Source organism: Gopherus evgoodei, chromosome 1 (assembly GCF_007399415.2).
Source record: "Gopherus evgoodei ecotype Sinaloan lineage chromosome 1, rGopEvg1_v1.p, whole genome shotgun sequence".
In the NCBI taxonomy this organism is placed as follows: Eukaryota; Metazoa; Chordata; order Testudines; family Testudinidae; genus Gopherus; species Gopherus evgoodei.
The window spans coordinates 6,241,673-6,255,697 of NC_044322.1; positions in this window are offsets into that span (position 1 = coordinate 6,241,673).

The window sequence follows — 14,025 nt, forward strand, 5'->3', positions numbered from 1 at the left end:
GGCATGGGTATAACAATAAACCCCCACAGCCAGTTACTATACTGCATACCCCAGCCAGATGGAAGTGGCAGCAGGGCTAGAACTCAGATCTTACAGCACAGACCCCAGTGAGCTGAGCTAGAGGAGAATCACCATTAGCATTGCAGGGTCTATGACACATAGGAGAGCAGTTCACATTTCATCCAGCAGAGGACAGCAGACTCACACTGACTAGTCAATCAGCGTAGTATACTGTGTAATGCTCTATAGTCAATTCACCCCAGCCCTCTGAGACAGAGAAGGATTTCAGTCTCCTTGGCTAGCTGGGCACACTGATGCCTCGAGCTAGAGGTGACATCACTTAGCCGAGGCCACGCAGCCAATCGCTCTCAATGCTGGGATTTGGACTCCGGCGTTCCTGCTTCCCTACCCCATGCATAGACTCCCAGACCACTCACTAGCTGCAGGAGTTTCCTTTGCAGCCATCCTTTCCCCAGCCTCAGTCTGCTCCACTCAGATCACTATTACTGGTCACTAGCGAGCTTTGGGCTGGAGAATCATAGGGTTCCACAATGGAACAGCTCTGCTAGGCCAGCGGCTCTCACCTGTTTCCTGTGCAAGCTCCAATGGGTTCCCGGTACCAGCCCTGGCCCAGAATTAGCAGGGTGGCTTAGTGGCTAGAGATGGATTGGGCTGCATTCTGCTCCTGGCTGTGCAGGGTGACCCTGGACAAGTCACGTCATTGCTCTGTGCCTCAGTTCCCCCATCTGTAAAATGGGGATAATGCCACTGACTTGCTTTGAGATCTAGGGATGGAAAGTGCCATGGAAAAGCTTAGTTTTCTGTTCTATTTTCTCTCTCCTGTCTGTCCTTTTCTGCTTCTCTTCTTCTCATCCTCCCTCTCTGCTAATTGCTGCTCTTGGGTCTGTTTTGCTTTGCTGTTCCATGGCTCCCCGGCCCTGGTCCCCAGCAGCAGAAAGCCGCGTGCTGTGGGGGATTAGTGTCTGGGAGCCAGGCTGCTCGCATTTAGCTCAGTGCTGTATGAGCAGAGAGAAGCTTGGGATTGTGGGGCTTCCACCTAAGCCTGCAGCTGCTTCTATGGTCGTCTTAGGAATGGTGGGAGGCAGCAGGCAGGTAGATTTCCAGGAACCCCTCACGCTATCCTGGAGTCCTGGGAGCACATTGCAGAGAGGGGAACAGAGCTGGGGTCATGCAACTTTCTGTGCTCCCACTGTTTTCCTCTGCCCTGTGTCTCTGCCCCAGAGTAATCAGGGGCCCTTCTAGGTGGACCTATCCACTGGGGTGGGCAACACCCTACCAGGCCACTCAATCAGTCCATGCCCCAAGGCCCTGGAGGTCTATTCCCTATGGCATGTCCTCCAGTCTTCTGCCTGCTCTCGTTAATTACCTGTTTGACTGGGCTCCCATCCCTGGCCCTGGGGAGGCTCTGGCACAGTCTCTTACCTTTCACTTCCCCTGCTCTGCAGCCTAGGCCGAGCACTCAGATACCCCGGGGCCGGGCTCAGTATAGGAACCTGAACAGAATCCTTCTCTTCATTCAGCTTCATCCCATTCCTGCTAGCACCTCTCCAAATAATTCCTCTCTGTGCTCAGTCTGCCTACACTCGCTAACATCAGCCCCCTCAAAGCCACAATAGGCCACCTCTGGTTCTCCAGTTCCACAGCTGCCCTTCCTAGCTCTCGGGCCCGACATCTTTCTGGCACTCAGCCCTGGCAGCCAGACTGACACAGAAGAGGAAAAGAAAGGAGCATTTTCCATGGAGCTGTGGGTCACACGCCCACCTCCCAGGCAGTCTGAAATCAACTGAGTTAATATTTGAGGAATGGCCATTGTGGTTAACCAGCGCAGAGATGGATTTCCCTTCCTCCACCCCCTGTCCCGGCATAATAACAGGCTGGGATTTTTTTTCTGGCAGCAATCACAGGAGAGGGTAATGGTTGTTCTGGAAGCCTTGAATGCGCTGATGGCTAAGCCTGCGCTGCAAAAGCTGCTTCATGAGTAGCCTTTAAAAGAACTGACCAGCTGGCACCATAGCAGCTGCTGAGCTGGTAGACTAGTGGCTCAGTGGGATTGTCCTGTGGTGCATCCAAAAAGATTTTCAGAGAGCCTCAAGTCCTGTCCAGTGCATAAGTAGGACTTTCAATAACTACACCACTCAGTCCAGCACCAGCTTTTACCGTTATTGAGCTCAGGGTCTATTCTATCTAGATTTCTGCAGCATACCCACCACCATAGTAATTGTAACAATCAACCTGGAACCTGGCGGGAGGAGCACAGCACCAGGAAGTCAGTCTGTGTGCACATGGCTGGAATGCGAGCTGCATTTGCAGCAGCTCTGTAAATAGTTCTCTTAAGGGCTTGTCTACACTACAAAATTAGGTTGACTTAAGTCAGGTTGACCTACAGCCACTGCAGCAACTAAATTGACTTTTGGTGTCCACAACTACCCTCCTTCTGCCGATGGTGCGCATCCTCACCAGGAGCACTTGTGCTGATTGAAGTGGGGCATTATGGGGCACTGACCGCTGTGCGGGCTCACAGCTGGAGCTGACAGCCCGAGCTGTGAGCCCAGCACCCGGCTCAATTTTACAGCAGGGAACCTACCAACAGTGAAATTGACATTCTTGTCAGTTTCACAGCTGCATTTGTTCATGTTTTGTCTCTGACGCCAACTGTCAGCCCCATGTCAACATGGATGCTGTGTCGCCCTAATTATATTGACCTAAGCACTATGTCTCTCGCACAGGTGGAGTTAGTAGGTCAGTGTAGTGGGTGACTTATGTTGACGGGAGCAACATTGTAGTGTAAACGCTTACAGAGTTACGGTGACATAAGCTGCCTTAAGTCGACCTAACTCTCTAGTGTGAACTAGGCCTTAGTAAACAGCCAGTTAGAAACATGGAGTCCTCGCATGTTGTGGAGTCTCTGTCAATGGAGGTTTTTAAGAACAGGAATGGTCTAATTACTACTTAGTCCTGTCTTGAGTGGAGGAGACTGGACTAGATGATCTATAGAAGTCCCTTCCAGTCCTCTACTTCTGTGATTCTGTTATTAACCAGCACATGGTACATGAGAGAGTAATGGAATGTTTTCAGTGTCAGGGTTCAGCAAGAGAAAAGAAAGAGGCAGGCGGTGCTTTGCTCAAGCTCCACCCAAATCCCCAAATCTGTCCCCTCAGCCCCAGAATAGTTGTGTGTGTCTGCTAAAAGGATCACCACTGAAATAGTTAAGGATGCATTTCAATACCAATCAGTAGGATCCAGGGTTAACATCTCCTTGGGATGAATGGGGGCAGTTTACATAGGCTGTTTGCAGACTCAGCAAGAGAGCATGGCCTTGGACTGCATTCAGGTTTCCTTCGCAGTCAGAAATGCTAGATGCTTACCAGCCCTTTCTAATGAATCTGCTGCGGCTGATGGGACAATCTGTGAAATGCTGGGGAGCTGGCTTGATACGGCCACAGGCTATGCCAAAACTTACCATGAGTAGGACACAGAGCTGTAAAATAACTACCTAAATTGGGCTGCTGCATAAGACACTCCAGAGACAAAGGGCTTTATGAAGCCCAGAGAGCCTCAGGCATCCACTGAGAAACAGATGAGTGTTAATTATCGTCCCTAATTTACAGCTGGGCAGCTCAAGCAGAAAGAGCTTACAGGGGAATCCTAAATCCTGTGCTCAGACTATTGTCCCAGGGCCTGCCCTTCATCAAAGCAGCTAGATACCACTGTGTGTGGCTGACGTATCCCCAGTGCTGGTAGTGGACTGTCTGGTGTAGGTACTAAGATTCCCCCCTGTACAGCACTTGCAACTTTATTACAACCCAGCCTCAGGCCCTTGGATCACAAGCATTCTTTCATGGGACTCTGTGACCCAATGTCTCCTCTCTATGCCAAGGCACTACCTGGCTGCACCACCCTGGGCAGCAGTCTGCTGGTGTAAGGCCGGGCGGAGCACAAGGCTGTGCCATCGAACCTGTGGAGCCTATCGGAGCTTGGAGTGTGCACGGTGCTTTAGGGACACAGGGTAAGTACTGGTGCCCTGGACTGGGGGGTGGGGCTGATGCTAATCAGGGCCTGCAGGTGTTACCATAATATACATAATAATACTCCATAAGAACTTCCTAATAGTAGACAATGGAGTGGCACATTTCCCACCGGACTGGAAGGGACCTGCTGGATCAAGCCCAAGCCCCGCTGTCCAGCCAGCCCCGTCTTTTGTCCTCACTGAGCAACCGCCAGTTCTTAGCACGTTGTGTGAAAAAGGGCCCGAGGGAGATCAGGGCCCCACTGTGCTGGGTGCTGTACACACACATAGTAAGAGGCAGTTCCCCCCTCCCCAAGAGTTTACAATCCAAATAGGCAAGACAGCCAAAGGGCCGGGGAAGAAACAGAGGCATGGTGAGTGAAGTGCCTTGCCCAAGGTCACCCAGCAGAGCAGTGGCAGAGCCAGGAAGAACAGCGCTCTGGGCTCTAACCTAGCACCAAGTGCTGGAGCAGGAGATGTGTGCTCATTCGGGGGCAGGGGGGGTGGGTTTAGCCCCTCACTCCAGTCCTGACAAGCAGCCATTATCAGAGATCCTGCAGAGAATAGCTTCTCACAAAGCGGCTCACAAGGGGAAACTGGGCAGCCGGGTTGGCCCTGAGTCTGGCTGTGTGTGTGTGTGTGTGTGCGTGTGTGTGAGAGCGGGATCAAGAAATGGAGTCACTCCATGGAGCAGACACCAGACAGGCACTCGCTCTTCCTGCATTCCAGCGGCGCGGGCTCTCTCTTGGCTCTGTGCCTGTGCCTGCCCAGAGAGGAATTCAACGCTGCCTGTGTAAGAGCTGAGCTCCCACGGGGCACCAGATACAAGATCCCTTTCTCTGGCTCGTGCTGCAGCACCTGCGACTGTGTGGCTGAAAGGTAAAAGAGCCTTCAGCAGGGAGGCAGGCCACGAGGCTGGTTCCCCAGCAGCATCTGGTGACTGGGTAAGGAGACTGGCTGTAATGCAGCAGATTCCTAAGGGCCCCGTCCTGCATTGCTTGCACCCTTAGAAGGCCTATAAACCCTCACTGAGGCTGGGCTGCCCTCTCCTAACACAAGGCAGCACAGGGCTCCAAGCCAGCTCAACATCGATCACTAGGGGTGAGCGGTGCTGGTTTCCAGCCGACCAGACGGGTTGGGAGCACATCACTAGCCCCTGTTTTTCCAGACTCAGTGGGCCTGTTTTCGCAGATGTGACCGGCAACTACCACTGCACTGGAATGAAATGGGGGCTGTGGGTGGTCAGCAACCAGTCCCAGTTCAGATAAAACGAGCCATCACCTGAAGTGGTGTGTCCAGGGTCAAGTGAACAAAGCAGACGAGAGCAAGCACAATGCACACTAGGAAACACTAGAGGGCACTGAAGAAGGAGAGTTGAAAAAGCCATTGGGTTTATCATCATGCACAGAGAGGGCAGCTAATCCTGCTCATCACTTGATCACTGCAGTCAAAGCCCGGCAGCACAGCGTAAAGCTCGCGCCGGCCCTTGGCCGAGGTTGGGGATGGGTCAGTGGATACGATTCTGTAGGCCCAAGTGTCTGTTCCACTAGAGTCAGAAAATCTGTGTTCCTCAGCATTCCCAGCCAGGCTGCTACAAGGCACAGTACCAATGACAGGGCCTGCTCTGCCCCGCTCCATAGATATCAAGGCCAGAAGGCGCCATTCTGATCACCGGATCTGGCCTCCTGCCTGAGCCACGCCAGAGATCTCTCTGCAGCCCCAGAGGAGCAGAGGAATGGGCACTCGGAGGCTGGTTCATCTAGTCCAGATAAGCTGTCGCCACCAGCAGCCAGCACCAGAAGATTCCCCTGGTAGAGGCAGCGATTGGCAAACCCGTCCCTGCCCCCAGTAGCTGGAAGTCAGCAGGTGCTCAAAGACTCCGATAACATTTATATAATGAGAGTAGGGAACTGAGATGAGCTGGGTTTTGCTCCTGGCTCTGCCACTGACTCACTGAAGGACCTTGGGCAAGTCACTTAGGCTACGATTTTCAGACGCCAGAGCTCACGCTGAGGCTCCTCGTTGCACATTTAGACACCTAAACAAGGGGCCTGATTTTCAAAGGTGCTGAGCAGCCAGACTCCCTCTCGGTCTGTCTGCTGCCTCTCTCCCCCTCCCTCTTTTCTCTCACCCCCATGTTCCTCTCCAGCCTTCCCTCCTCTCCTAGTCTCACTCCCCTGTTCTGCTAACTCCTCCCCTTCTGCCACATACCCTCCCTGGCTCAGCTCCTTGGAGGGCCTGGTCTTAAATACCCCATTTGCCCATAGGCTTCCTGAGCTTTTCCTACTCCTCCATCAAGGTCTCACAGAGTAACTTCTCCTTGCAGGACTGGCCTAGAAACCAGGGGGGTTGGCCCGTTCTTTAGGGGGTCCCTTTGTTTCCCTTGGTCAGGCAGCACTACTCCGATACCAGCGAGCTGGGCCCAGTAGACCGAGATCACAGTGCCTGCCCCTCGGAGGTGGGGTGGTCCCCGGGCCTGCTGCAGGCTGACCACAGAGGTGAGCTGGGAGCAGAGCAGCCCCTCCCCCTCCAAGCACAGGGGTATTTGTTCTGGTTTCAGGCCGTCCCCCACAGTCTTCTCTTTCATTTTGTTTGCATCCTTTAGTCTGCGAGAGACAGTGGCAGGGGCTGATCTAGCTTTTTTGCAGCCCCAAGCACTGCAGGCAGGCTGCCTTCGGCAGCTTGCCTGCGGGATGTCCCCAATCCCGCGGCTTCGGCGGCGTGCCTGTGGCAGGTCCCTGGTCCCGCGGAGTCCTGCCTGACTGCCGCCCTCACAGGGAGTGGCAGGCTGCCCCCTGCGACTTGCCGCCCCAGGCACGCACTTGGAGCACTGGTGCCTGGAGCTGCCACTGGACAGTGAGAATTGCAGCGTATGGTGTAGATGGTTTGCAATATCTCATGTGACTGCATAGGCCAATCAGAGATTTCCATGATCTTTGGCAGTTATTGCTGCAGCCCTGCACTTGTTCTTGGGGCTAGTTCTGGACTAATTAGCACCTGAAAAGCCCCTGGAGATTGCTGGATAATCAGCCTTTGATGTTCTGCAGCCAAGGGTCACACAGGACTGGGAGGTCAGTTTCATTAGCATCCCCATCCTCCAGAAGGTGAGAAACAGGTCAGATGACTTCCTGGCTTTGACTCTGCCTCCCTCTGGCAGGCTCAGGGCCTCTCTTGATCTGCTGTCCACTTTGCAGGGGCGGCTTCAGGCACCGGCACACCAAGCGTGTGCCTGGGGCGGCAAGCCGCGGGGGGCGCTCTGCCGGTCGCCGTGAGAGTGGCAGGCAGGTTGCCTTCGGCGGCATGCCTGCGGAGGGTCCGCTGGTCCCGTGGTTTCGGAGGACCTCCCGCAGGCTGCTGCCGAATCCATGGGACTGGGGACCTCCGGCAGGCAAGCCGCCGCAGGCAGCCTGCCTGACGTGCTTGGGGTGGCAAAATACCTAGAGCCGCCCCTGCCCCTCTGTACACAGGGGTGATGGTATTTGTCTCCACCGCAGAAGCAATGGGAGGGCTGCTTGCTTAGTAATGTCTATTTCATCACTGGTGTAATTCTACTGAAGCATCAAGGAAGAATCTAGGCCAGAGATCGGTAAAGCACTTGGTCAGGGAAGTGTCGTGTAAACACAACTGGAGTTGAAAAGAGGCAGCCCCTTTTCAAAACCAGGAGCATGTAGAGTTCCAACTGAGATCAGAGCCCCATTGTGCTAGGCATTGAGCAAACACCTTGCCCTAAAGAGCTCACAGGCTAAATAGACAAAAAGGGGAAAAGGTGATAAAGGGAAACTGAGGCACAGAGGGAGGCATTGGGCTAGGGGCAAATAGACAATAACACTTGTTTTGGAACCCAGATCTCCCAGCCCAGTGCTCTGTCCACGAGGCCATGGTGCTTCCCATGCAGATATTTTTACAAGAATCAATTTATACTCAAGCCTGCTGTAGCTTTACTGATCACAGAAAACAGCTGCTCAGCCTGGACCTTTCATTGCATGTATCATGTGTCTCAATGTGGATGGGCCCAGTTGCATTCAGGCCCATGCGCTTGTCCTGTTACTTACATGTAGGCTTAGAAGGATTCGAGTTTTGCCAGTAAATGTCTGTGAGGGGTTCCCTGGGATGCAACCTGGAACTGGGATACTGCTGAGCCCTCTGTCTTACCAACCTGGGCTCCCTCTCACACTGTGATGCTGAGGCAGGCTGCAAACCTCTCCAGGAACTGCACTTACACAGACATCCACAGGCAGGGACACACCAGATGAGTTACATGAATGCTTTCACCAGCCACCTGTGAACCAACAATAGAGAGGCTTCCGCCAGTTCTCCACAGTTCTCAGCCTAGGACCCCAGGGCTGTATTGTCTTGTCCTGGTTAGAAGCCTGCTCAATGTAAATTTATTATTACCCAGTCTGCCCCTCCCTCAATGTAGAGAGGACATACACCAGGTCTTGCTCTTGAGCAGATTTCCCAAGCACGTCAAGCAAAACCCACTGTTTTAGGTATAATATAAAACAGATTTATTAACTACAGAAAGATAGATTTTAAGTGATTATAAGTTGTAAGTATACAGATCAAAGTTGGTCACCTAAGAAATAAAAGTAGACTTGCAATCTGAGTTCTATAAACTTAACAGGATTTGAATCAAGCAGTTTCTCATGTTGGTGGGACTGTTCCCTCAGACACAGGCTGGGGTTCTCCTTTCCAGCCTGAGACCACCTCCCCTGTTGCAAATGTTTGTCCTCCAGACACTGCTTCCAGGTGTTGAGTTGTAAGGGGAATGAGGACCAGGGATGATGTCGCTTCCCCTCCTTTATAGATTCTTCCAGCTTGCTGGAAAATCTTTTGCTATGACCTGAGTCAATCCGTGTCCATTGTTTACGTGCTCCCTCTGAGAAGTCTTCATTGTATACAGCTCCTGTGATAGTGTTGATGGCCCATTAAGGGGAATTCACACTACCAAGGACTGTCTGGTTTCTCCACTGTTGTACCCGAAAGGCTGGTTGTGAGTGTTTCCAATCTTACAACATATTTCAGTAACACACACAGCAAAACTTCACAACGATAGCACAGCCGATCCAACAGGATATTAATGTTCAACAGATCAAGACTTTTAGAATAATACCTCTCAAGGCGTACTTTGTACAAAACATATCACAATAGTCTGACAGTGGTGAATATGGGGGTGCCAGGGCATAGCAGTGGGGTACAGAGTGTCACAACATCCGTTTCACCGTACACTCAACCCAACGAAAATTATTTTCATCACTAATAACTGAAATGTATGGAGAGGCAAAGTAAGAATAATGCTGCTTGAGAACTTCTTAAGGCTATTTCCTTTGTATATTTTGACACGTGATGCTGACAGTTTGTGTTTCAAAACTAAGAACATAACATAAGAACGGCCCTACCGGGTCAGACCAAAGGTCCATCTAGCCCAGTATCTGTCCACCGACAGTGGCCAATGCCAGGTGCCTCAGAGGGAGTGAAGCTAACAGGCAATGATCAAGTAATCTCTCTCCTGCCATCCATTTCCATCCTCTGATGAACAGAGGCTAGGGACACCATTCTTTACCCATCCTGACTAATAGCCATTTATGGACTTAACCACCATGAATTTATCCAGTTCTCTTTTAAACCCTGTTATAGTTCTAGCCTTCACAACGTCCTCAGGCAAGGAGTTCCACAAGTTGACTGTGCGCTGTGTGAAGAACTTCCTTTTATTTGTTTTAAACCTGCTGCCTATTAATTTCATTTGGTGACCCCTAGTTCTTGTATTATGGGAATAAGTAAATAACTTTTCCTTATCCACTTTCTCCACATCACTCATGATTTTATATACCTCTATCAGATCCCCCCTTAGTCTCCTCTTTTCCAAGCTGAAGAATCCCAGCCTCTTTAATCTTTCCTCATATGGGACCCTCTCCAAACCCCTAAACATTTTAGTTGCCCTTCTCTGAACCTTTTCTAGTACCAGTATATCTTTTTTGAGGTTAGGAAACCACATCTGTACACAGTATTCGAGAGGTGCAAGTAACACGGATTTATGTAAAGGCAATGATATATTCTCACTCTTATTCTCTATCCCCTTTTTAATGATTCCTAATATCCTGTTTGCTTTTTTGACCGCCTCTGCACACTATGTGGACATCTTCAGAGAACTGTCCACGATGACTTCAAGGTCTTTTTCCTGACTTCTTGTAGCTAAATTATCCCCTATCGTATTGTATGTATAGTTGATTATTTTTTCCAATGTGCATTACTTTACATTTATCCACATTAAATTTCATTTGCCATTTTGTTGCCCAATCACTTAGTTTTGTGAGATCTTTTTGAAGTTCTTCACAGTCTGCTTTAGTCTTAACTATCTTGAGCAGTTTAGTATCATCTGCAAACTTTGACACCTCACTCTTTACCCCTTTCTCTAGATCATTTATGAATAAATTTAATAGGATTGGTCCTAGGACTGACCCTTGGGGAACACCACTAGTAACCCCTCTTCATTCTGAGAATTTGCCATTAATTCCTACCCTTTGTTAGTTAGAAAACTAACTTTTTGACCCTCTCCTGTCATTAAATAATTATGGTCTGACCCCTCCCGTTGTCTGATCCTTGCATGATTCCTGCAACTGTGAACATGTAAATTGATCAAAATAATGCTTAAAACCCTTAATTTTGCTCCATTGTGAAAACTTAAAATGGATGCAGATTAAAAAATGCTTAAAATAAACATTGATCTAGCTCAGAATTGTGAACAAATCCAGTTGGGCCAAGTGGCCCACAGTGTAACGGGCAGGAGTGACAGCGGGGCAGTGCTGTTAGACCTAAGAGATGGGGATTGCATGCCGTCCTCTGCAGCACCAGCTGATCAGTGCAGGGCTTCCATAGCACTACACCATTGGTCAGGGTCTGCTCCCAGCCTATTCTCCTGCTGGAAGCCAGCTACCAGACCTCATGTCCTCCTGAGACAGTATGGGGTGTCTAACCACCTGAGCCGATTTTCAGGGGGACTAGCAACTGCCACTCCCCCTAGAAATCAATGCAAGCTAGACGTACTCAGCCCCTTTGGAAACCAGGGCAAAAGCTTTTAAAACAAGGTGCTTAGGATGCGGCTCCTGGAGTCCGTATTTAGGCAACACAATGGACGTGACTGGGTTTTAGAAGCGCTGCTGAGCACCCCCAGTTCCTGTTTGGCTGCAATGCGATCGAGGCGTGCCGAGCACCGCTGGAAAAAAATAATCAGGTCACTTCTCCGGGGTGCCTAAATCCAGATTTCAGAGCCTCCCTTTGAGAATCGTAGTGCGGGTCCCAGGGATTAGGCCAGCATGTGACAATGAGTCAAGCTAGGAGATGTGGAAAGTCATTGGAAAAAAGCACATCCTGAAAAACATGGCCATTGGAACCAAACTCTCTCATCTCTTATTATTCAGTGTTCATCTCATGGGAGTATAAAGAGGCCAACCAAGATCGGTGCCTGATTGCACTAGGTACTGCACAAACAAACAAGAGACAGCTACTTGGCAAGGAGGCAGTCCTGTGCTCTGGTGTCCCTTAACCACTGCCTGCCAGAAGCTAGGACAGGGGATGGATCATTCGATAAGTTGCCCCGTTCTGTTCATTCCCTCTGGGGCACCTGGCTACAATTAGTAGACAGGATACTGGGCTAGATGGACCATTGGTCTGACCCAGTATGGCCATTCTTATGTTCTTACTCTTTCACATGGGAGGTTCAGTAGCTAATAGAGAATCAATGGTCCTTCTGTTTAAAATGTTGCCAAAACAAACTAAATATTTCCACATTTACAGCTAGGAAATCCCATTTATTCAATGCATCCTGCCTGCCAACCTGAACTGAGCTAGCACATCAACTGCAAGAAGTCTAACAAACCGGAGGGCAGAGCCACCTTGTGGCCACATTACGTATGTTAGAGAAAGGAAGAAATGTCTAAGGTCATCTACATGACAGAGGAAGGTCCCAGCTATGATCTGTGGGTGGAGAGCTGGCTGGTCCCATGATGCTGTCATCTGTGGATGATGAGGAGTTGGCTGATGCCATGATGGTGGTTTTCCTTATTTCCAGCTGTTTACCACACCAAGAGGAGCTGAGAATACATTTCCCCCCTCTATTTGACTTTTCCCTTTAAGGAACAGCTGCGGTTGCAGCAGCAGGCTCACTATATATTTGTAAAGGGGGTGGGCAGGTGGCCCCTACGCTGGTGAATGGCAGGAGGGGGAGTGAGGCCTATTCACTCATGAATGGGAAGAAAGGTGGGATCTGTGCAGTCATAAATAGTAGGGATGCTCCACAATACAATTTCTCTACCCTCATTGAGCTTGTGGTAGCACTTACCCCATGACAGCCCGTTTAGAAGGATACAGTGGTCCATGCTATGGAGGAAGTTTAAGATCCCGTTCTAATCCAAGTGCTCTGAGTGCTCCCTCAGATGTTTGTAATGCTCTGTCAAAGCTAATTTTAAATCACGGTTACGGTCTGGAAAGTGACACTAATGAAGGCAGAGGTCAGCCCTGTTTCCTGCATTTAGATGTGCCATGATGTGCTTTCTAACTGGCAGCCCAAGCAAACTCAACCTGGATATGAAAGGCACGCTAGGGGGTACCTGGCTCTGCACCAGAACTTAGCGAGCAATTCGGTGGAGGTGGGAACCAGAGGAAAATCTAGTTCCTTTTCCCCATGGCAGGTTGGGTCTACAGCGCCAACACCTTATGTTACTCGGTGAGGCACCCAGCAGCTGCTCAGACTGGGGACACTTAAGGTGCTGGGCTATTGAGGCAGCGAGGCCTGTTTATATAGACACTTTTCTGAGGATCTCAAACAACGTTAACTACAGCTGGCAGCAAGGGCTAGTGCCTAGGACACTGGACTGGGAGGCAGAAGGTAGAAGCCACCTTGTTACTCTTGCAGTAGAGCTGTTAATTCTGGGGTCTATGGCTACCAGGTATTGGCACTCTCCCCCTGGCTTAGTACAGAAACCGGAACTTTGCCAGTTACAACAACCTACCACATGTAGCTTGTCCCCACAGCAGATTTTGCTTAGACTTCTACAGAGCTTGGCTGTCCAGCGCAGCCAGGGAGAATGCTAAGCTGTAGCCACTTGCTCTCATAAGAGAGGGGTAATTCCAAGTTGATCTACGCTGTAGTTCGAATATTCCCAACTTCAAGCAAATAGTGTGTTATCCACTTATCAATGAAGCACAAACAAAGATCATGGCTGTGCACTTGCTCAGAAGGCAGGTAAGTGTACATGCAAGCTAGACACGTGACTGGCAGTATTATGTCTTCACTGCAGAGTTCACTCATGCTTTTGCTGGGGTGTTGCCCCCAACCGCCCTCCTGTCCACAGACAAAGCACTGCCACATAAGTGGTGCTTTCAGCCTCTGGGAGCTGGGGCTGTAGGCTAAAGCCCAAGAGAGGCTTTTCCTTCAGCTAGAAATCTGCTCACTTTGCAGGGAGGCTGATAGTCCTCCAGTGCCTTCCCATAATTCCCTCTGCATGCCTAGGAGGGCACCGTCCCCCACAATCCCCTGGGAAAGACTCATCAAGCAGGTCAGTGTACTGCAGCACAAAGGCCCATGGGGTGCACCCCACACAGTCCCAGCAACACACGGGTGAGTGCACCAGAGGACTCAAGAGCTTGAGTGGCTGTGCAGTGTGGCTGCTCACAGCCAGCTGAGGCTGACCGGGGTGCCGATCACCCGACTCAGTTCCACAGTGAAAACACCCTACATTGCTGGCGGGTTAGCAATGTGACTGGGGGGATGGTGGGGCAAAGTTTGGATTCTCCTTGTGGTTTAGTGCTACAGCTTTATCGTTCTACTGACAGGGACTAGGGCTGAAGAATTCTGTAGGATAAAAGAACAGGCCACGTGGTTTGAGCACAAGAGTGAGATCATATGATTTAGACTACTCCCAAATTCTTCCACAGACTCATTAGGGGGCCACACGTGAGTTACTCAACCTATGGGCCTCACTTTCCCCTTCCTGTAAAAT